Source organism: Cavia porcellus, unplaced genomic scaffold, assembly GCF_034190915.1.
Source record: "Cavia porcellus strain 051 isolate PalLab524CR breed Dunkin Hartley unplaced genomic scaffold, mCavPor4.1 scaffold_11, whole genome shotgun sequence".
Classification (NCBI taxonomy): domain Eukaryota; kingdom Metazoa; phylum Chordata; class Mammalia; order Rodentia; family Caviidae; genus Cavia; species Cavia porcellus.
In genome coordinates, this window is record NW_026947494.1 from 66,287,478 (window position 1) to 66,312,085 (window position 24,608).

At 37.0% G+C, this 24,608-nt stretch overlaps 1 protein-coding gene across 6 annotated transcripts in view; it reads right to left on the minus strand.

The window, feature by feature from the left end:
- Positions 1-24,608, minus strand: part of Lhfpl2 (LHFPL tetraspan subfamily member 2) — a 144,331-nt gene that overhangs the window by 100,319 nt on the left and 19,404 nt on the right. Inside the window, exon 2 of one of the 6 annotated variants that reach the window (XM_063258397.1) lies at positions 9,134-9,171. The exons of 3 other annotated variants lie outside the window; for them this stretch is intronic. The gene's annotated coding sequence lies outside the window, so the exon portion shown is untranslated. Of the gene's footprint in view, positions 1-9,079; positions 9,100-9,133; positions 9,172-16,390; positions 16,644-24,608 lie in introns of those variants that run through there. 2 more of the 6 variants (XM_063258399.1, XM_063258398.1) reach the window with 2 other exon arrangements.

Sequence of the window (24,608 nt, forward strand, 5' to 3'; positions counted from 1 at the left end):
CATAAGCACTAATAAAATTATATTGGGGAATGTTAATACCCCACTATAACAAATAGATCAACTAGACCAAAAAAAAAAAAAAAACAGTGAAATACTAGAACTGAACCAAAGTTTTGAGCAAATGACATAGTAGATGTCTACAGATTGTTTGACCCCACAACATCAGAACATACATTCTTGTCAGTTGCACATGGGACATTCTCCAAAGCAGACCACATTCCAGCTCATAGAACATGCTTAAAGTAAATGCAAAGAAACTGAAATTATCCCAGGCATATTATCAAACCATAGCACAATGAAATTGGAAATCAATGGCAAAATAAACCACAAGAACTTCATAAATATGTGGAAATTAACGCCCTCCTGAACAACCAATGAGTCACTGATAAAATTAAAGAATAAATTAGTTTCTACAAATGATAATGTTAATACAATATACCAGAATGTATGTGACATAATGAAAGCAGTCCTACAGGAACTGCTTTTAGCAGTGAAACTTACAGCAGCAAATCAGGGAAACAGAGTAAGCACAAATAAACAATTTAAGGTTAAACCTCAAGCTTCTAGAAAAAGAAGAGTAAGTTAAGCCCAAAGTTCATAAAAGGGAGGAAATTATTAAGATCAGAGCAAAAATCAATGAAATAGTCTCTAAGAAAACAATACAAAGAATCGTGAATCAAAGAATTGGTTCTTTGAAAGATTAAATAAAATCAATAAAACTTTAACCAACTTTATCAAAAACAGGAAACAAAAGGCTCAAATTCATGCAAGTAGGAATGTAAAGGGTAAAGTCACAACAAATCTTGCAGAAATTCAGAAGATCATCTATACCTATTTTGAGAATTCATATTCTAATAAGATGGAATATAGAGAAAAAATACACATTCCTAAATATGTATGAATTATCAAAGCTAAGTCAAGAAGATACAAAATTTCTAAGTAAAGCAATGTCATTTGATGAAATTGAAGATGTATTAAAAAGTTACCAAAAAAGAAAAGCCCACGCTCTGACGGATTCACTAAGGAAACTAATGCCACTAGTTCTCAAACTCTTTAATGAAACTGAAAGGGAAGTACAATACTCCCAAAGTCATTCTTGGAAGCAAGCATTACTCTGATACCAAAACCACAAAATAACCCAACTAAGAAATAGGACTATAGGCCAATCTCTCTAAAGAACATAAGTGCAAAACTCCTCAATAAGACATGACAAACAGAGTAACAAATAATCAAGAAGATTATATACCATGATCAGGGATGCAGGGATGGTTTAACATGTGCAAATCAATAAATGTAATATACTATATCACCAAAACCAAGGACAAAAATCGTAAGATCATCTCAATAGATGCAGAAAAAGCTTCTGACAAAGTCCAGCTCTCATTCATGATTTTAAAAAAAACCTACAAAAATTGGAATAGATAGTGTCATGGTTTATGTCTGTGGTCCCCAGGCCTCATGAGTTTGCACTGTGCATTTGTGATTGGTTCATTGTCTAGTGCTTGGATTGATGGTGTCAGTGCTACACCCACATAGGGGTGGAGCCAGGATGTGATGTAATGACAGGAAGAAGGTGTGTCTTGCTCTTTTGCCAGTTTTGGCCTTGCTGTTTGCAGCTGCCATGAACTGCAGGCCCCGCCATGCCAGCCTGCCTTGGAGCCAACTGAGCATGGACTGAAACCTCCAAAAACTGTAAGAAAATTTTCCTTTCCCAATTTGGTGCATCAGGTATTTTGTCTCAGCAATGAGTAAAAAGTAACTAAGACAGATGGTCATTATGTCAATCTGATAAAAGTCATCTATGACAAACCAACAGCCAACATCACACTGAATGGACAAAAGCTGAAAACTTTTTCACTCTAAAATCAGGAATCAGACAAGGATATCCACTGTCTCCACTCTTTACTCAACATAGTTCAACTTTAGCCAGAGCAATTAGACAAGAGAAAGGAATAAGGGTAACAAAGAAAAAAGTCAAATTATCATTATTTGCAGATGACATGACACTCTACATAGAAGACCCCAAAAAACTCCATCAAAAGACTTCTAGATTGAATAACCAAATTCAGTAGCACATCTAGATACAAAGTCAACACTCAAAAATCAATAACTTCGGCTGGGGAAATAGCTCAGCAGCATAAGCACCTGCCTGGCAAGCACAAGGTCATGAATTCAATCTCTGGTACAAAAAAAAAAAAAAAAAAAAAAAAAACAGCCTTCCTATACATGATTAACTGAGAGAAAATTAGGGAAATAATACTTTCATAATAGGATCCAAAGAAATGAAATATCTAGAAATCAATCTACAAAAATAAGTAAAAAGAACTCTACATTAAAAACTACAGTACTCTGAAAAAAGAGATTGAAATGGGTATCAGAAAATGAAAGACATCCCTTGCTTATGGGTAGGGAAAACCAATACAGTAAAAATGGACATATTTCCAAAATTGTTATACTAGGCAATCAAGACAAGACAGAGGGCATCAGAATCCATGCCTTGAAAGTATATTACAAAGCTACTATGATTAAAAAAAAAAAAAAAAAAGCCAAGGACCAATGGAACAGAAGGTAAAAACAACCCCAGACATACCTAGCTACCTTATCTTTGACAAAGGTGCTATCACTAGGTGAAAGATAGCCTCTTTAATAAATGGTGCTGGAAAAGCTGGCTTTCCACATACCAAAGATTAATACTACACTCATATGTTTCATCATGCATAAACTAAAGGAAAATAGAGGGAGAAAGAAAGGAAGGGAAAAGATAAAAAGTTATGAGAAAAAGGAAAAATGAAAACAAAGCTTTTACTAATAGGGAAAGGAAGAGGGGTTGAAGGGAGGGTAGGGGAATGGGAAAAAAAAAGAATCAAGTTGTATCATGTATAGGTACAGATTCCCTACAATGAATGTAATTATTACATACACCTAAAATATACCAATAAATTTTTAAAAATAAGCGTGCGTGTACACATACACACACACACATACGCTCAAATACATAGGTCCCTCAAGGCAACCTTGACTTAGTCAAAGAGAGCACCTACTGTTTAAGACCAGAGTTTCCACATGTGCCACATGCCCTAGAGAGTCACAACAAACTCATAGGAACTTGGAGAAATACTATTTTTTTTTTTTAAGGAAAACAAGTGAAGTGCTGGATAATATACAAACTTGTATTCCAAGTTAATTCACAGAAAAATTGCATTGCTATTTGATGACATCTCTTTATGAAAGTAGGGTTTTTTTTTGTGATTGCTATGATAAAAACCAACTACCATTTGGAAACCATCATGGAGTAGGAAACAAGAGTGAAAAGTCCAACCCGACTCCAAGGTTTAAGGACTTACTTGGTGTCTACACACATATATACCACTGGTAAATGATAATGACCATTCAAGAATGAAGTCAGCTTTAACATTTTACAATGAAAAATTTAAATTATTATTTCCAACTTATATCTATACTTGAAATTATGTTTGTTTCAAATTTATATGGATTATTTTTTCAAATGGAAATTAAGTTATTAGGGCATAACTACTTACTACATTGCTTGTATGTAGCTACTTGTTAAACAAAACAAGTTTCTGTTTTGAAAAAAAAAAAAATGACCTAGACAGGTTGAGTATAACAAGAAGACACAATCTGGAACCTTCTAGGTTAAGGCAACCTTACAATGAGAGTCTGTTTACAGTAAAATGACTGAACTTATTCAACCAAACAGGCCTAACATTGCTTCTGGCAGAGAAGGCATTTGAGAGAATTTCCAGGATATTGCTTTTCAAGTGTTCTCAAATGAGAAGCATGGATAATCCATGCATGTCTAATCAGTAGCTTCATTAATTATTTTCTTCCATATTATATTTCAAATAACATTCAACCACAAAATATAGAGATGTATTATCTTATTTTCACAGCCAACATTATTACATTCATGCAAATCTTTCAAATACAAGAGTACCCCCTTCTTGGCACCATACCACTCTTATCTGTTATACAGCATCTCTCTAGTGTTATGAATACAGTTTTATTTTCTCAAATAAGGTAACTTGGATTTTGTTTGAGACTTCCATGATCCCTAGAGATAGCAAGTTAAACAAGATTAAAAAGCTAAAAGTAAATGGGGTACAGGAGGCTACATCTACAGGCAAAAAGATCACTCAGGCCCAGAAGTTTGAGGCCCACTTGAGTAACACAGAAAAATGGAAAAAGAAAAACAAAATTAAAAGGTAGGATAAACTTTACTTCTACCACATAGAACCTTATTAACAGAGAGCCTATGTCTTAGTTACTCTTTACTCATTGCTGAGACAAAATACCTGATGCATCAAGTTGGGAAACGAAAGGTTTATTTCTTACAGTTTTTGGAGGTTTCAAGTCCATACTCAGTTGGCTCCAAGGCAGGCTGGCATGGTGGGCCCGCAGTTCATGGCAGCTGCAAACAGCAAGGCTGAAACCAGCTGAGAGTGAGACACACCTTCTTCCTGCCATTACATTGCATCCTGGCTCCACCCCTAGGCCAGTGTAGCACTCACACCTCCAATCCAAGCGCTAGACAATGAACCAATCACAAATGCACAATGCAAATACATAAGTCCAGGAGGCCACAGACATAAACCATGACAGCCTATTATGTCTGCATGTATGCCCTGCTTGCTATGTCAATAATTAAATGAATAACAAACATCAAACTTCCTGCCTTGCCTGAAAATGTTACCAAATTTTAATTATTTTTATAGCAGTTAATGTCTCATGTAGATTAACAATGAACAAGCAACATACTCATCAGAAAGAACTGTTCCTCAGGGAAACAGGAGAAACTTGTTTGTGTAAAAAAATTACTTTGAAAGACTAAAGTACTTACTGAGTTCTTAAACAGTTTGAAAATTTTCAAAATAAGGTTTTCCAGTTTGAGTCTTAAGTAAAAAAATTACAGGCATATTCTTATTAAATGGGTAAACTAAATACCAGTTCTAACAAAAGCTCTGTTATGTCATATTATTCTCCCAATACATAGCCACACCAAAGCTTCAGAGGGAGACTGGGTCCATAAGCCATCAATCTGAGGCTGGGTAATAACAAGATAGGGTAAGATAACAACCACGGTCAAAAAATAATTTCTCTACTTTTTTTTCTTTTCTTTTTTCTTTTGGTAACAGGAATTGAACTCAGGGTCTTACATTTGCCAGGCAAGTGCTGTGACGCTGAGCTACATCCCCAGCCCAATTTCTCTACTTTCTAATTTTCAAAATCCAAATCATTAAGCTCTCAGACAGAGACAAATGACTAATAAATGCAAGTAGACAATTCACTTACACTCTCAGAGAAACACTACTAACCAAATCCTGTAAAGGATGTTACTAACTAAATTACATGTTCTGGCTGACAAAATAATTTCCATAATGGAACAGAAATAGCAGATGACCAGGTCAACATTTAATTTTGCCCTGTGTCAAAACTCAAATTAGCCATTAAAGAAAAAGTTAACTGAAACTTCAAAAAAAAAAAAAACTAGAAAGTAAAAGGAAATCACATTTAAAACTGCCCAACAGTTGATCAGCCAGTTTGCCACTTATCCCCAGGCGATGACCCTGCAGGCCAGAAGGGCATTCAAGTCTAGAAGATCAAGGAACAAGAGGAAGGGAAGCCCCAAAGGAAACACTTGAAAATACAATTAAGTAGAACAATGCCAGCCCAAATTGGGTCTGCTGATGAAAGGAGAAATGAGGTGTCAGTGAGAATGATAAATATTTGGACCCTTGACTTCTCTGCCAGGGTAAGGTAACAGAACAAATGTCTTTTCTTCAATGGTGATTTGTTTTGCCTTGAGATTTACTAAGCTGAGATGATTCTTCCCATATATCCACAAAGCCACAGTTGTGGCAGGTCCTGGGGCAGAGAGCACCAGGAATCACTCATGGATCAGTCATTGAATTCCTCTGCCCAGGGTAAGTTCTCACTGACAATGGGAGTTATTCTTAGGTTTGTACATAATTAATATTGATGATGAAAGACCCCTGGGAGTTAGGTTGACTCACTCAAAGAAAGAAGTATATTCTTTAAGAATAATTTATTTTATTAGTACCATATTTGCAGGACATGCAGCTTACAATCATTTTGGGAAACAGATACATGTACATAATACAGTGTGATTCATTTTTAATCTCTTTCCCTTTCCTTCCCACCTCCCTTCTCAAAAAAATTAGACCTTCTAAAATAAAAGACCCAGTTAAGAAATGTGTGAATGAAATGAACAAACACTTCTCAAAGAAGGAAATACAAATGACCTGCAATTATATGAAAAAAATATTCAATATCTCTGGCCATTAGAGATATGCAAATTAAAACAATGCTAAGATGCCATCTCATACTATACCAAGAAAAATGGCAATCATCAAGAAGTTAAAAAATAACAAATGCTGGCAAGACTGCAGTGAAAAAGTAACATTCCTACATTGTTGGTAGAAATGTAAACTAGTATAAACCTTGTCTCAAAAAGGAAAAAGAAAAAAAAAAACCTAAGTAAATTCCATCATATGTACTCCCTACTTAAAACCATAAAACATTCTTCTGCCCCCCTTAGTTATAACATGTACAGATACAAATTTCCTATGATGAATGTGATCATTATGTAGACCTAAAATGTACCAATAAAATCAGATTGAAGAAAATAAAACATAAAACAATTCCACGGGTACATGTCAAAATCAAGAGCAAAACAGAAATGGAAATTGAATCTCTGCTATAGTCCACTATTGTACTGTTGTAAAGCACCTGGAAAACAAAACTATAAAAAAATCAAAACAGAGAATAAAAATAGACATGTTATTAGGTGTTGTACTGATGGCATCACATGCAAGTCCTGATAACTGAAATTAATTTCTCCAATTTGTGTTATTAAAATACCTGCTCTAAGATTTCATGAAAATTGGTCTTACAATAAAAACAACAATATCCTGGGAAGAATAAAAAGGTACAGAATTCTATATCAGTCTGCTCATTTCTCCGTATTTATGGGCTTTTAAAATCCTTTCTATTAAACCATAGCACTAAGCTACCAGGATTACAGACATGGTGAGTTTTCCAACAAAATGTACTCTACTTCATGTCTGAGAAATATGTACTTGTACTTTTTTAAAGATTTTTATTTATTTATTTTTTTTGGTGACCCCAATGTGATATGTACTTGTACTTTGACAATTTATTGTATAAAATAGTGTACCTGAAAATCCATGTTTTAAATTTTGTTCTATTAAAAAATACAATAAGAAATTTCCATTCATTTACATAAGGAAAAACTGTCCAGCTGCACTATACACTTTGTATATAACCCACTGTACTGAGCTTCTAAAACTAGGTACAGAAGCCATGGCATAGCTAGGGTATAAATTATATTTCCAACATTATTAGGACGAGCAGTTTACTGAAAATGTTACAATTAATTGTTCTACTTTCTTTGAATGTCTAAAATCAAACATTCTATAAGTTATCCTGACAATCAAATGCTAGCAGGCATTAGAAGCAAAATAAGCACTGACAAATTGCTCAATCTCAGACCAAGATGACCCAATTCTGAGAAATGGATAGTATGAAAGGAGCATCTGTTATCCCAGGAATCTGTCTTATGGACCACAAACTGTCTGTAATTTCTTTCATCATCCTTCAAAATATGTACTAGGATTTCTAGGACCTTTATTTCATCATTATCGCTTCCATGACCATGTCACCACCTGAACAGGAAAATTCCAATTGGTCACCTTAGAATACACAGAGCTGGCTTCTTAGATGGCCTAAATCACAGAAATCGCACAAAAGGCAGTGTCTTTATGTTTCTACTTGAAAGTATCAATTTTAATTAAATCATTATACTGATCCACTTTCTCTCTGATCTGTCAAAAAATTTAACTCAGGAATCAAGACACAAGAACCTGCAGATTAATTATATTTGTATTAATCATCCATAATCCTAAAATTCCTCAGAATTTAATGTAATCCAAAAATTAATCATCTCTCCATGGTACTGTCAACAGATAAAACTAATACCCTGGAAAGCCAAGATGGAAGCCACACCCTGCTGCCCCCCATTATAAGCTAGCCAGTACATGGGCAGGGAGAGAAGAACAACTCCCTATCCCAGCAACTGGCTGATTTAAAGGAATACGAGCTGAGATGATAGCAACTGAAGTAAAGAAACAACCTAAAGCTTGTATTGACTGTGCTTTGATTGATTTGCAAGCCTAAAGCCAGTAGCCTAAGCAACTATTTAGAGGATAACAATATGCAATATAGTAATTATGACAGATTCCCTACTGTCTTTTTTTTTTTTTTTTAAATCCAGTTTCAGGTTCTCACAGTGGCTTTGCTTTGTTTCATTTTATTGTTCCTTTTTATTCCTTTTTCTAAAAAAAAAAAAAATACCCCAATCCCCACCCCCTTAATACCCTGACAGTCACAATCTTGTCTGGGATCCTTCCAAAGTTTTCAAGTATTACATTTTATCCTTGTATATAAAGTGATATTTCTTCAGCCAGCTACATTCAAAAACACATTTGATGAAAGTAACATTCCAGTACAAAGTCTAATGAAATAATAAAATTAAACAGATATCACCAGCAAAACTTCTGTCCTAAAATGCATAGCTCCACACAACTCAACTGCTATTTATCAAACAACCATTCTGTCCTAGGCAAAGTACTTCTGAGTCAGGTTTCCTAGGGAAACAAAACTTGATAAAATTAAAAAGTTAACAACCCCATGCCAGTTGCTAAAGATTACTGAAACAAATCAAAACTTATCCATTAAATTAAAAAATCTGGGACCTCTTTGAAAGACTTCATTGCGCCTTTACTTTCCTAATGCCTAAGTGACCATTTGCTTCCATCCCTAGAAGCAATATTAACTTATTTATGACACTGGGGACCAGGCAGTGAATGACTTGCTCAGTGCTATTTAATGTACAAGACAGAAATTTATTAAATGGCAATGAAATAATAATTACTAAATGATTCCCCAGTGGCTAAAAAAGTCACGAATTATATACCACTTACTGCACTATGATTGAGAGTTATTAAATAGTACTACTGACCAGTTCATTAGAGGTACCTCCATGTTCTGAAAGGAGCATTTCCATACAACTCACCATGAGCAAACACAAACCCTGGGAAATCCAGCAATTTTCTGAGAAACAAAAACAAAACAGATAAGTTATCACTCAGTACCTAACTACAGGAACCCTGGTGTTTGGCTGACCAGGTGGGCAAGTCCTTTATGCAACATCCTCCCTTAGAAATCCCTGTAGCCAGCAGACTGGGTATACAAAGATACAGCCCCACAACAGGCCTGTCTTTCCTTGTAGTCACACCCAAAGTTCTGGTGTACTTTCTCCCATAAATATATATTTTGTCATTCTGACATATGAACAAAGGACATAAAAATAAGTCTCAGTCAAATTACATTAAAAGTTTCCATATCTACCCTGAAAACCTTCCAAATATTTCTATGGTCTATCTTAACTTCTTGCATGCAGCTGATTCCCACCTTGTACTCTCATTTTATCCTACACTGACCTCTCTATTAGTTATCCTATCATTTCCTTCTAGTTGCTGACCTATCTTTTCAATCAAAGTCTAATATGAAAAGTCTGTCTCCTTAAGAAGATGTTACCTGATGAGGAGATAAAATACCAAAAAACTCTCCCATTCTATACAATGATTACTGGTGGGTTTTCTCCCATATAGTTATCTAGATCTTGATTGCTATTGCAATCTATCTGTGGTTGATCTGTATAATGTCCAGACAAAGATAGCACTGGGCAGCAGAACAAACACTAAAAAAGCTTTTAAAGAAGATACATGATAGCCTTATCATTAGATGAATGCAAAATGTAAAAGAAAGATAAGCAATGAACCAGTGAATGGGTGAAAAGTGTCAGATGACACCAGAGGATAGAGGAATAAGATCAACGAGATAAAGTTCAAAGAAGTGAGACAACAGGTCATTAATCACATTGATGAGGCAGAATCTTGCAGATTGAAATGCCCCAAGAAAACATTCTAGAAAAATCAGAGATGGTCATGAAAGCATTGCTTCCTTAACAACAACGCTTGAAGATCACAACTTCAAGTAAGAACTTAGCATTATTTTTTAAAATTCCTATCAAGTTACAAAAGAGTATTTGCTACACATTTACTGCCAAAAAGGTTTCTTTAGTAAAATTTTAGAAATAAACATGAAAATATGGAACATGACAAGACTGTCCAAAACAGATTGATAAAGTGCAGTTTTAATTACACAACTCCACAGGACAATTACTTAAAAATCAAAGTCAAGAAAAGATGCATACTAGGATCATATAAGGGAAAAATGTAACAGGACACAAAATTTTGGTTTTTAGATACTGAAGCAATAAAATTAACCATTAAATTTCCCCTCCAATTAGTTACCTGCACTCTTATTTGAAAAAAGAAAGGAGTACCTAAGAAGTTTGAAATATTTAATCACTTAAAATGTATCAGAAAAAACAACATCAAGGAAAATCAGTAGACTTTGTTCATCATGGAAATCATTTGAAGTCACGTGAAGAATTTTAGTAATTCTTGCCACCTTAGAGTAACTGACAAGTATTTATTTGGAGGATAAGTGGCATCACCACATGTACAATGAAAGCAGTTCCTTTCTTTTGTATTCGTCCTTCTGAAGGTATCACGCATTTGTATTCTGTAATTTCTCTATATTTGTTGACAAATTTAGTCACTTCTCTCATTTGTAAGGGTCAATAACATAAACTTAGGTGTTGGACATTCTGTTTATGAAAGAAACCATAAGTACAAATATTTTGTATATTGTTCAACCTGCTTCTTATTTATGCAGTGATAGAATTTATGAAGCTTCATACTGGCAACTATTATGTTCTTTAAACAGGAAATTTAAAGGATATTTTGAAAGAAAGAACTAGAATTTTAATTTTAATGAAACCCATGAAATGATCTATATAGACACAAACAATAAACCAGGAAATTTTTATTTTTTAAAAAATAGTATTCATTTCTGCAAGTAGTTTGTCAGTCTGCACAAATATTTAAAATGGTCATGCTCTGACTGTAGTTTTAACCCTTTTATTTCATGCAATAATTAGACAAATACAATGCAAAGACAGTTAATGGTCTATTTTCGTAACTGGGAAAAAATCCCACCTATAAGAGACCAGCTAAACAAATTATAGCACATCCATATAATGAAATATTCTTCGGATATCAGGGCGCTGTTTCCAAATTTATGACATAAGACTGCCACAATCTATCGTAAAGAAACAATTTTATAACATCTCAAATCTAAGACTGTAAATATACATAAATGTGCACAAAAACCCTCAAAATATGGGCAACAATTACATCTAGAAAGGCATGGTTTGTAATTTACTTGTACATTTAGGTATGAACTTTCTACAAAGTACTTGTTTTTTTTAACAGAAAGAATCCACAAAATTAAGTTCCCTTCATTTTGCAGAAAAAAGTAATTGATATACTTTTTAAAAAAACAATTTTTATAAAGAGAATTGACAGTCATTCTTTATTCAGAAAATGACAATCTACCACCATGTATCATATATAGCCTGATGCTCAGCTTCTGTGTCTCACCACAGGAAGAGCCACTGGGGAGACACTGGGATTCCATTAGGGACATTAACAGGCTTCGACAAAAATGCCAGTTGGCACCTTGATATTTGACATAGGGCCCAGTCTGAGGAAGAAATAGCTGTTGAATGAAACATCACAGAGGGAAATGAGAGGACAGAAAAGCCAAGATGCCTTGAACCTATTCCATTTTCCATAGAAGCAGCCAGCAAGCCAGTAGGAAAGACTGAGTTTGGAGACTACAGAGTATGCCCACCAAACACCGGCAAGATTCCATTCGGGGGCAAAGGGTCCCATGCAGATCCAGAACTGTGTTCTACACTGAGGATAGGATCTGGAGGAAAGGGAGAGAAGGCCTCTTGCACATGCTCATATATTCCAAAACTAAGTACACCAGCAAATAAGACAATAAGTAAAATGACCATTAAGCTAAATACACATACACAGTGCAGGGAAAAGCCCACTATCAATAATGGTTCTGGTATAGAAGATCCTTTATGAAAGGGTTGCTGGCCCAGACAGGACACTATAGTCAGAAAAAGCCTCAGCTGGAATTAGGGAGCTCCTGCCTCCCCTGCCCCTAGAGATTTACCTGTAACCCTATACCCCCACTCTTAGAAACCTATCTCTGGCGCCAAACTAAGACCAATGGGCTACCTGTGCATCCCTAATACCCCCTAGGTTCCACCCCAGGCCCAGGCTACATATGTGCCTCACTCCACGTGTTCCAGGGAGAGCTCATCGGCCGGGGGGGGGGGGGGGGGGGGAAATGCTGCGCCCCGGGGGTGTCTCTCCCCGCATTCCCGAAATAAAGGTTACTTATATTTTATACTTCTTATCTTTTCAGCCACCGCCGCCAGTCCTTCCTCCTCTTCCCCCTCCACAGACCTGTCAGATGGTGCCGTGACTCGGATATCGCCGCCAGTCCTTCCTCCTCTTCCCCCTCCACAGACCTATCACTTTAAATCTATTAAAACAATTCAAGCAGTAAGGAAAGAGCTGCCTGGTTACTGAATTCCTCCCTCTTCCTGTTCCCTTTTCCCAGCCCTCACCTGTCTCTCCTATCTTGAATAATTCTTAATCCATGCTGAAAATGTGGTTTTGGCCACACAGAGGAACTGTAAAGAGAAGACATGACTAGCCCAACAAGGAACAAAAGTCACACTGCCTGGACATTAGAGCATGAGTGTTTCTCCTTCAAAAACCAAGAGCAGAGAGAGTAGCAGAGCTCCAATTCAGTTAGGACTTCACTGCTGTATCAATAAAAAAAAAAGTTCATTAATTGCTATGACCAAACAAAATGGAGAAAATATAAATTCTTCTAAGACACTAGTCTAAAACTAACAGAACAAGCTGGCTAGTTAAGCACAGGACGGTGGTACCTGAGAGCTCTCAGGCGCCCTGCCCAAAGTTGCACACATAGACTGGCAAGCATTAGGAAGCTGTGCCTGTGCAGCCTGACAGTGCAGAGCACTACACTATCCCTGTGGGCTGATGGACAGGAGAAGGCTTTCAACATAAACCGAGGTCTGGGTCTCAAACTCTGCCCATCCGTAGTCTCTCATTCTGGCAGACGGTAAAAAGCACTAATCAGGCTCCTGAGCCTTCTGCCCTCCCTTCTCAGCAATTGAGCTGCTGGAGCCTAAGAGGAGCCTAGGAAGTAACATTAAGTTGGTTCTTCCACTCCCTGAGACAGGCCTGGAGCAAAAACTTTCCAGGCAGAGAAAACAGCCACAGGTGCTGGCCCTGAGGGGCCAAGAGCATGGTAGGTGAGGACCAGAAAAAAGAGCAAGGGAGGAGAAGAGTAAGCCCTGAATATTTATGTTGAAAATAGGAGCCTGAAGCAGTCAGGACCAGATAGATTACACTGAGTCAAGTGACTGTAAACAAAAAATTTGTCTTTTATCCTACATGTGATAAGAAAAGGCTACAAAATATTATGAGATTGAATACAGGCTCATTTGCAGTCTAATTTACATTTTTAATAATCTTGACAGCTGCTGTATGTACATATAATGAATCCTATGGGAGCTCAAACTATAAATTTCACTGAAAATCTGTTGTTAAAACTCAGAGCACCCTGAGGCCACAAAGAGGAGTCAAATTCCATTTCCTTGCAGGGGTACAAGTCAGCTCTCTGAAGTTGCACACAAGCTTGTGTGCCTCACTCACTAAAATGCCATAGTCCTTTGCAGGATAAAGTGGTCCTTTCTAGGGAATGAATTTTCTTCTAAAACAACAAAACACCTATGATTATTTTTGATGCTTTTTGTATTCCAAAAAACAAAACAAAACATAGAAAAAGGTGATTTTATAAGAGAGAACCACATTATGTTACCAGTTAATGTAAAGTTAGCTATTGACTGACAGTGGAGCATTTTCTTCTATCTACATGCCACTTCCTATTCAAACTCCAATACTATGGAAAACATTTCTCCACAAATTAAAGATATTTCTTTTAACAAGTTGAATAATTTTAAGGAAATATAAGAATCACACCAGTCTTTTGCATAAATTTCCATTCAGAAATTAAAAATAGGAAAATAGCAACTAAAACAAATTAGTAACAGTACAGTATGATTTCTATCTTTCAGGACTGGAATGTCATTGTACAATCTGTCCTCCAAAACACTGAAAATATGACTACTATTTATCCAGAGCCTTCCTATAAGCAGTTAGACTGCTTTACAAATATAATCCTCATAATAACCCTATAAAGAGAGAAGAGTTTACTATAAAAGTTCATTGGGCATGAAAACTTGCTCAACTGTTTAACAGCTTGATCCAAAGCAATTATTAAAATTAATTTTTAACAGCAACAAAAATAATTTGGCTAGAAAAGTAAGCTAATAATCATTCAAACGCCAACCTGTGGAACATTTACTTTATACAAATGCTGCCTCTGCTTCCCCAATACCCAGAGTTATCTCTCTGAGAAGAAGCAATGGCCAAAGGGCCTGGTGGCAGAAGCTGTCTTGAAAGTGGGACTTGGCTTTACAGCAGCACTGGTCTCATACCAAGAAAGCCTTTGGGGTGGGTAACTATGATCCCTTAATTACATAGGGTTGAGCCAAGGGTCATTCTTCATAATGTACACTGAAGGAACCATGAGTAGCCAAAAGACAGCAAGATTTACCAGCCTCTGTGCCTAGTGGGCTCCATCAAGTACACACCTGGCAAACAAACCACAAAAGGATGGGCGATCCTGTGGAATGGCAGTTGTGCACAGAAGCTGATGCATTTACTTGTGCAAAAAATGAAAATTCCTGGGTTCCCCCTGATGGGCATAGGTCATGCCTTCTTTACCAGCCTTCTGCCTCTATAGTGGGCTTACTTCTCTCTCATACCATGGGTAAGTTTCTCACATGAGAAATGAATGTAACCAGTTTTATAAGATCATGACAGATCTGAAACATGTACTCATTTTTCTACTTCATAAATCCAAGGGCAAACCCTTTCACCCTTGAGAAGAGGGTGAAAGAGACCAAGAAGGAAATTTTTCCAGCCTTTTCACAGCATGACATGGTAAGAAAAAAATTCGTATTTCTACTCTGCAACCTGCTAGCTGTGAGCAAGTCTAGTCAAAGTGGTGTTTTAAAACAGACTTTAAACCAAACAGAGCTGACTGAGATTAATGGAAATCCAATTTCACTACTTAGTAGTTGTAGGATATTGGGGAAGTTGTCCAACCTATGACTCAGTTTTATCAGGTAACAAATGCAGGGAAGGGTGTGGGTATTAATATCCACATCAAAGATTATCAGAAGAATAACAGGAAGAAATAAATAACTGTGTGGTAAAAAGCCCTGATCAGCATCCTCCCTGGATACCTTAAGCAAATGCCACTGCATAACTCTTTCTTTCCTTGGTCACAACAGTATCCCTAATAGTTGACACAACATTGGGTCACAACAGTATCCCCAATATTTCTAAGGCTTATTGCCTTAGAAATAATGCTTGCTCACTGCTGTTAGAAATGTCAGTGCTGTTAGAAATGTTAGTAGATATTAGAGTCTATTGTGTGTTTTAAAAGGTTCTGTAAGTGAAATATGCCAGGAGAGTCTTGGCCCTCAATCTGGTCTGGTCACTTTCAATGTCCTAATAAACCCTGGCCTGGTTTGTCTCAGCACTTGCAGAAGAATCAAAACCATTTTTACCTGGACCCTTAGCAAACTTACTAAAAACTCTACCTACCTCCTCCGGCTAGAGCTCTCAAAAGAACTCTTATCATCTGGATGCTATAGTGCAAGAGATGGCAAGAAAGGGCATTTTTTACCCATATGGTGAATATCTGAGTCTCTAGGCAAAGTTCCCTCATTTTAAAGATAAAAATTTACTTCTAGCCAGCGCGGGCAGAGAGAGCCAGCAGATCTGACTCTGCCTGCTGGGCACTGCCACCGGAAGGCCCTTTCCTAAGGGCGGCCAGCAGAAGCAGAGACACACAGCAAAGTAAGGTCCATGTACCTAGAGGCTACCAATGGAGGCCCTTGATTCCTTCAGGCAGCCATGACCACTAGTGGAATCAGACAACACACCCCTGTGTGCCTGTTATCACCGCAGGAGTCCCAGTGTATACATACAGGCTGAGAGAAGCATCCCCACCTCCACGTACTCCTGATCATCAGGGAAGCCCCAGTGTAGCTAGATGGGTCTGAAGAAACCTGCTCCACACCCTGCTACCTCCCTATAACCTGGGGTTAGAGGAACTCAGGTACCTGTCCCATTCCCCTACACCACAGAGGGGCAGCCAATGTGGGAAGTACCTGGGGCCCCACAGCCAGCTTGTTGGGAGGAATCCAGAAGAACGTCAAGATGAAGGAGCGAAAGGCAATCTCAGACCTCCAGCCCACATAGAACAAGTCTAGGAGATACAGTCATGGAAGAAAATGGAAGTCACACACCTGAAATCTCTGAAAGGATAGCAACAGAAGTAAAGAAGCAACTTCATAGGGGCTGGGGATTTAGCTCAGCTGCATAAGCACCTGCCTTGCAAGCAGGCGGTTGTGAGTTTAATCCCTGGTACCGATAAAAAAAAAAAAAAAAAAAAAAAAAAAAAAAAAAAAAAGAAGCAACTTCATGAGATTGTAAAGGCAGTCAAATCAGAAATAATGTCTCAAGTAAAAGAAGAAAGCACAAACATCTAAAGCAGATATAGATTTTAAAAAAAGAGGAGCATAGGAAAATGATGGAAACCTTGAATAAATATAGAAAGAAATTACAATGCATGAAACAGATTCAAAGAGACATCCAGGAAATTAAAAAGTCAATCGAAAGCTGGCAAAACCGCTTGAAAGAGACCAAAGATAGACTTTCACATCTTGAAGATAGGATTGCAGCTACTGATTGTGCAAGGAAAGATCTTTTAAAAATAACAAGGAATCAAAAAAAAAAAAAAAATGAGGCTGGCGATTTAGCTCAGCGGCTCAAGTGCCTGCCTTGCAAGCATGTGGTCGTGAGTTTGATCCCCAGTACTGCTAAAAAAAAAAAAAAAAGGAATCAGGAAACAATTCAGTGGCTTCAAGATGATGCAAAGAAGCATAATTTAAGAATGATACATACTGGTGAAGTAGGGGTCAACACAAATGAAATTAAAAGGCTATTTACAAAAGTAATAGCAGAAAACTTCCCAAATGTGGGAAATGGATCTGGCATGCAGATAGAACTGACAGGCATATAGAATTCAACTAGCCATAACCAAAGTAAATCTACAACAAGATATATAATAATCAAGATCCCAGAAATTCAATATTCAAGAACAGAACATTAAAAACTGTTAGAAAAAAGAAACAGATCATCTATAAAAGAAAACCAATCAGAATCACAGCAGACTTATCAACACAAACCATTAAGTCAAGAAGAGTTTGGAGTGAAGTGTTTCAAACTCTGAAAGAAAACAACTTCCAAACCAGTTATATAACCTGCTAAAACTATCTTTCAAAATTGATGGAAAAGCAAGATACTTCCATGATAAAGATTGAAGGAAGTCATGACTACCAAACCAACCCTACAGGCAGTACTAAAGGATATTCTAGAGAGAGATAAAGATGACTATGCTTCCAGGAACAGCAGCAGAGGAGGATCACCAAACAAGACAGGCAACTAAATGAAGGGGAAAAGTAGAGGGCCAACAGCAGGAGGATAGCAAGGCAGAGACAAACCAATGTAACTATTAATGGCCTCAGTTCAGCAATAAAAAGAAACACAGGGAGAGTGGATCAAGACTCAAGATCCATTGATAGTCTGTGTACAAGGAACATACTTAACTGGAAAGGAAATTCATAGACTGAAAATCAAAGGAGAGAAAACAGTTGCTCAATGTGACAGGAGACCAGAAAAAAAGGAAGAGTAACCTGCCCATCAACCGCAGAATGGATAAGAAAGATATGGTATTTCCATGCAGTAGAAAGCTACCCAGCTATAAAGTAGAATAATCTCGAGGCTCTTGTAGGGTAGGTAAATGGACACAATTGGAGATCATGTTCATGAGCGAAACAGTTTAAACTCATACACATGAACCCTAGCATAAGAAACAGAAAGAGTTAATGGAATCCAAAAGCAAAAATAGTTATTATAAGAGTGATAGGGGAGGAAACACTTGGGAGGGAAAGGTGGAAACTACTGATAATTTCTTATTGCCTTGTTTTGAGCTCTTGTATTATTTTCATAATTTTCACAATTAGATTTGCCTTCGTTCTGTCTTGTTCTATTAGATTTTACTCTGTCAGATGGTAGGGGCAGCTATTTTGAATATAATGGTATGATATATTATGGTAATCATGGTTTCTTATTATTTTGACGTCTTATAATGCTTTCGTTCATTTGTTTAATTGGTTTTATTCTGTTTTATTTGATTTTTTATGTGTGATAGTATGAACAGCTACTTTGAAGAAAACGAGACATTATGGTAGCCATTGCTGATTTCCTATCTTCTTGTTTTGAAGTCCTATAATGCTTTTGTTCTTCTGTTTTGACTGGATCTATCCTGTTGTATTTTATTTGATTTTATTATGTGTGTGGGTATGGACAACTTTTTTGAGGAAAATAAGATATTATAGTAGCCAATGTTCATTTCCTGTTATCTGGTTTTGTAGTCCTGTATGCTTTCATTCTTTTGAATGGTTTTATGCTATTTTATTATGTTTGATATTATTGTGTGTGAAGGTATGGTCAACTATTTCAAAGAAAACAAGGAACATTATGGTAGCCACTGATGATGTCCTGTTGTCTGGTTGTGAAGTCCTGTGTAGCTTGTATTGTTCTGTTTTGATTTGCTTTGCTTTGTTTCACTTTATTCTCTTTAAAATAGAAAAAAAAATTTTTTAAATCTACTTCTAGGGGGCTAAGGTTTAGCTCAGCAGCATACTTATTGCCTGCCTGGTAAACGCTAGTTGTGAGTTTGATTCCCAGTACCAAAAAATAAAATAAAATAAAGGTTACTGCAGATATTCCTTTCAAAAAAAAATTTTTTTATTTCTAAATTCCACCCCTGGAATTAGAAAAGCAATTCTAAATCACTGATTCAGTGCTTCTCATAGTATCAGGCATATGAACTATTATCTCTATTACCACATGTAATATTTACCAATTTCATTTTCTATCATGATGTGATCAAAAAATATGGTGAATGTTTAAAAATTTTTTGGATTATAGTAAAAGACACATTGCCATTAGTCACTCTCTAAATAATCCCCTTCATTTGGCACACACTTAATCCCATCATCCATTCTGCTTCCTGGTACAGTTCTGGAAGTCCTTTTTTGTAAGTCTTTAGTTGTGCCATTGTGGCTACCTTGATGTCCTGAATTAATTCAAAACATTTATCCTTCATGGTCATTTGTACTTTGGGGAAGAAGCAGAAATTACAAGGTTCTAAGTGAATAAGGTAGATAAGGACACATTGTTGGATGGCACTCAGCAGCAGCATTCTCTGTATTTTTTTATACCCTGTAAAGATACTCAGGAGAAAAGATGTGTAGAACTGCTTTAAAAGAATGGGATACGTTGTGTTTGAAGTGAGAGAGAGTATTTTGAGGGGATCAATGTGTCTTTTACTGTAATAATTTTTTTAAACATACACTGTAATTTTTTTTTTTTTTGGTAGTACCGGGGATCGAACTCACAACCTTATACTTGCCAGGCAGGCACTTAGGCTGCTGAGCTAAATCCTTGGCCCTACACTGTAACTTTTGAACATATCTTGTCTTTAAGAAATATTCTACATATTATTTTGTTACATTTGTATCTAAAATACTAATGTGGCCCTTGTTGACTCTACAAATTTAAAAAGATAAGCATCAATACAGTTCCTTTATTGAAAAAAGACCAAAAGATTTAAGAGCAGGGAGAAGAAAAGGCATTGGCATCCTTCCAGATAATACTTTATTAAAATGAAATAATGGGAGTTGTTTTAAAAGTAGCATTCTGATTCCAAAACCAAGTTTTTTGTTTGTTTGTTTTTTGTTGGTTTTTTTTTTTTTTTTTTTTTTGTGTCTTTTTCATTTTTATGGTACCAGGGATCGAACTCACGACTGCCTGCTTGCAAGGCAGGCACTTATGCCGCTGAGCTAAATCCCCAGCCCCTCAAAACCAAGTTTTTAACCACTTGACTCTACTAGCTGAGTCTCTCTTAGTCACAGTTTATAAACTGAAGCCCAATGGTCTTTCCACCTCACTCTGCTGAAGCATATTGGACTGCCCTCTACTATGAGGTAGAATTAACATTTGAGGAGTGATGCCAATGCAGACACTCAAGATCCCTAGCCCCTGAAGGTCTCTGGGCAGGACAACCTTCATTTCGAATCAGTAGGGAGTGCGAAGGAAAGAAAAGGGAGGGAGCAAGGCTTTCCCCACTAGAGAATCACAAGAGCAAAGAGAAAAACAAATCAAAAGGACATCAAAAATATAAAACAGGAGATATCTGACTGCAAGCACAGGAAGATGAAAAAAAGAGAGAGACAAAGCAAAGTCATACAAAAGATTGCTTCCCTTTTCCTGCATTGCAAAATGGGTAATGAGATTTTAAAATAATACAATTCTTTTTAGAAAGTCACAGGACTCAACAACTAGTAGAAACCTGTTTTCTAAACAAATCCATATATGCTAGACATTCTTTATCTGTTAACTTTCATACCTAAGCTCAAGATTACAGGTTAAGACCTATGGGACAATCTACCATCGACAAACCTATCCTTTTGAGAGGAACATGACCAGAATGCTTATTTGGCCTAATTAAGAATAATTCAGATTGCCTAAATTTTTAAAAATCAAATATGGATTCAAAACTCTGTCCTAGGACTAAAAAGAACCTTTATTTTGACACCACTTATTTCACTCCTAAAAAGAAATAACCAAGAAGATCAAGTTAATAAATATACGAGCACACACACAAAAAAAACCCCAAAACACAAACAAACAAACAAACAACAAAACATCCACATTCCTTTATCTTCTTCCCCATCTAGTACCACAAATGATTCACCTTGATGACCACACAGCAGAGCTTACCTTGGCAAAAATGGTGCCAGCATTGAGGATTTAACATGCCCATGACATCCATGCTCTGAAGACCAGGAATGCAAGATAGTCGCTCTGTCTCTTCTCCACTTGCCCCCTTCATCTTTCTCACTCTTCTTTCATGCTGCACTCTATTCTTCTACTCTCCATTCTCTCAGTGCTGTGACAAATCTAAATCTCTTTCCCAGATTTCCTTTGTAACTAACTACCTTGACTATGGACTGCTTCTGAAGACATTTTACCAAAACTGCAAAAGCATAGTAAGAATTCCAAGGCAGTCACATCTAAATTTCAGAATACCATACTGATAGATTAGCTCATCTCCCTTAATCCCTCTCTGTGCAGTAATACAGAAAAGAAAGAAAAAAATGGGAAAAGAGGGTCAGTCTAGGAGTGATGCCAATAGTCACCCTCAAGATGTCTGTTTTTCATTGCTGGTCCTCCATAACTTTTGAAAGAGGATGTGCTTGCAATATTATAGCCTACCATTTCTGATATTAGTCTGACTCTTCTCATTGACATCCACATTAACAGCAACATACCTAATGTCCACACCCCTGAAAAACTGGACTTCTTAGCATTTTGGCATCAACCTGATACAAGGCAGCTTACCATTCTGCTGTCCTAATTAAGCAGAACCTTCCATGGTTTTTGTTAATTCTGACTTTTCTGAAGCAAATTCTGGCCTCTGGGAGAACTTATTATGCAGGTCTCAGAACCTAAAATTAAGAGACATGAGCTAATCTATCAGCATTATTCTTACAAAGACAAATTACCCCATTTCTTGGACTTCCTAAAAGTTAACTTCACATTTACACACACGCTATCAGCACTATTTTCTTTTCTTTTCTTTTCTTTTTCTCTCTCTCTTTTCTTTTTTTAGACAGCATCTTCCTATGCAGTTCAGGCTGGCATTGAGCTATTTGTGGCCCACCTGGTCTCAAACTTGCAATGATCTTTCTACCTCAGTCCCCCAATTGCTGGGATTACAGGTATGCCCCACCACACATAGCACTATCAATACTCTTGTAAGAAAGAGATGCATTTGAATAATCGTCTAATTTTCCTCTTCTAACTGACAGCTGAAGGGACAGTTTATCCTGTAGACTAATAGGCATATAGACATACACCTCCACCTCCACAGGGGGAAATCTTTATGATCTACACTTTGATATTACTCATCTCTGAGAAGCACATCTTTTAGAGCTCTTACAATTTAGAGCTCTGAATTTAGAAAAGAATGATAACCTTGGAAAAACAATTGCAAAGCTCATTCACACCATGAACTTCAGGGAGATCCAAAGTTGCTTTGGGACACAGGAGCAATAATTTGGAATAAGGCACAAGATTAAGGCAGCAGTCTGACCTTAAATTCTGGATTAAAGCAGAGCAACACTATTTGTTGTGCATACTAGTTGCCATTAAGTGATATCTACTAAAATTAAAATTTTAATAACTATGTCACAGAAGCATAAAAGTTGGAAAGATAGGACAAAGTTTGTATATGGTTATAAAGTATTTTTAAAAATTTTTTCAGAAAGACCCACAACCTCCTCTCAAGCTTCTAAGAATAAGTTTTTCAGTAGACTATGGATGAAGAAACTGATTCCCCAAGGGTAAATTTTTTTTTCAGTATTTTTCACTATTTTTCAGTATTGAGGACTAAATCCAGGGGTACTCTAACATTGGGCTGGATCCCCAACCCTTTGTATTATTATTTTTATTTATTTATTTAGAAACAGTCTTGCTAAGTTGCCCAGGCTAGCTCAAACTTGAGATCGTCCTGTCTCAGCCTCTGGAGTATCTGAGATTACAGGTATGTGTCACTGTGACTCACTAAAACAGATATGCCCAGCATCTCACATTTGGTGAAAATTTCAGTTACACTTGGGCAAGGAGCAGCAGGGTGATGCTTCTGTTCCACATGGCAATGCAGAGGTCATGGGCAGCGTTCAGCAGGAGGACTAGGCTGGACAATCCAAGGTATATTTCCTTGCATGTCAGGGTAGATAAGAGATTGGGTTCATCTGAGACTGTCTTATTCTGTCTTGCCATGAAAGCCTTTACGCAGTATCCAGACTTCCTAAATGGCAGCTTTAGACTTGTAGAATGGTAGTCCATCCAACAAAGGAAAAACAGCCTTCTATGACAAAGCCTCAGAAGTCACATGGGCCAACTTCTATCATACTCTACACTATTGATAAACTTATCCAGATTCAAGGAGAGAGGTTTTACGTTAAAATCCGGAACCTCTCCAGTTAAACTGTTTTATAAAAATTCAAAAACCTGATAATTTGCCTGAGACTTGCACTGAATATCCACATTCAGAATGGCCTCCAAAAGATTCAGAAATACTTTTCAGAAAACTGGTCAGAAACAACAGAAACACAACACAATGGTATTAAATAGACTTTGGGTTTAAAAATTAGCTCTACTATTATGAACTCTACTATTATTAAAAAATTCTGAGTCAACAAAGACAGAATTTGTGTCAATGACCCAATCACCTCCCTTATATGGTATTGGCCTTTGGGAATTTCTAGGATCTCACTGAGACTACTATCCTTGAAGACAGAAAGTTAGACGAACAGGCTCGGAGTTGCCCTTTAAAGTCTACATAGAAGACCTAAACCAAGACCATCAAAGGGAACAACTGATTGCAAAGGACCTCATATCACGATCACATCAGGGCAGTGGTTCTCAATCTGGGCAGTTGTGCTCTCTTCCCCTCAGTAGGGCACACTTATCTGAAGACACTTTTAATTGTCCTGACTGACAGGGAGAGGGAAGTTCTATTGGCGTATCATTAGTGTAGGGCAGTGATTCTACTAAACATCTTCTAAAGCACAGGACAGCACCCACAACAAAATTACCCATTACGAAGTACCATATGCCTGCTCTAAAGCACACACACTGCTAAGCAGCTCCACATTATATTCATTGTTATTTCTCTCTCTCTGTTCTAGAAACAAGCACATAAAGTTTAATTTCTATCAGTCAAACACACATATGTTGCAGGTCCATGAATATACCTCATTTTAAACTGCAATTCTCATCATTAAACCATTCCTTAACATTACAGTTCCAAGTCACTTTTAATTTAGGTGACCCAGTCTCATCAGAAATTAACTAAACACAGAGAGAGAGAGAGAGAGAGAGAGAGAGAGAGAGAGAGAGAGAGAAATCAACTTTAAAGGACTCAGGACTGAGTGGCTTTCATATGCTATTGCCTTTTGTTTCTTTTTTTTTTTTTTTTTTTTTTTTACCGGTACCGAGGATCGAACTCACAACTGCCTGCTTGCAAGGCAGGTGCTTATGCTGCTGAGCTAAATCCCCAGCCCCTTGCCCTTTGTTTCTTAATATAATGAGTTGAAATGTTTATGTATGAATGCAAGCAAACCAAGAGTTACAGATTAACAGCCACTTTCCAGTGCAGACTCCTCCATCTGTCATCTCCCAGCAAGAGAA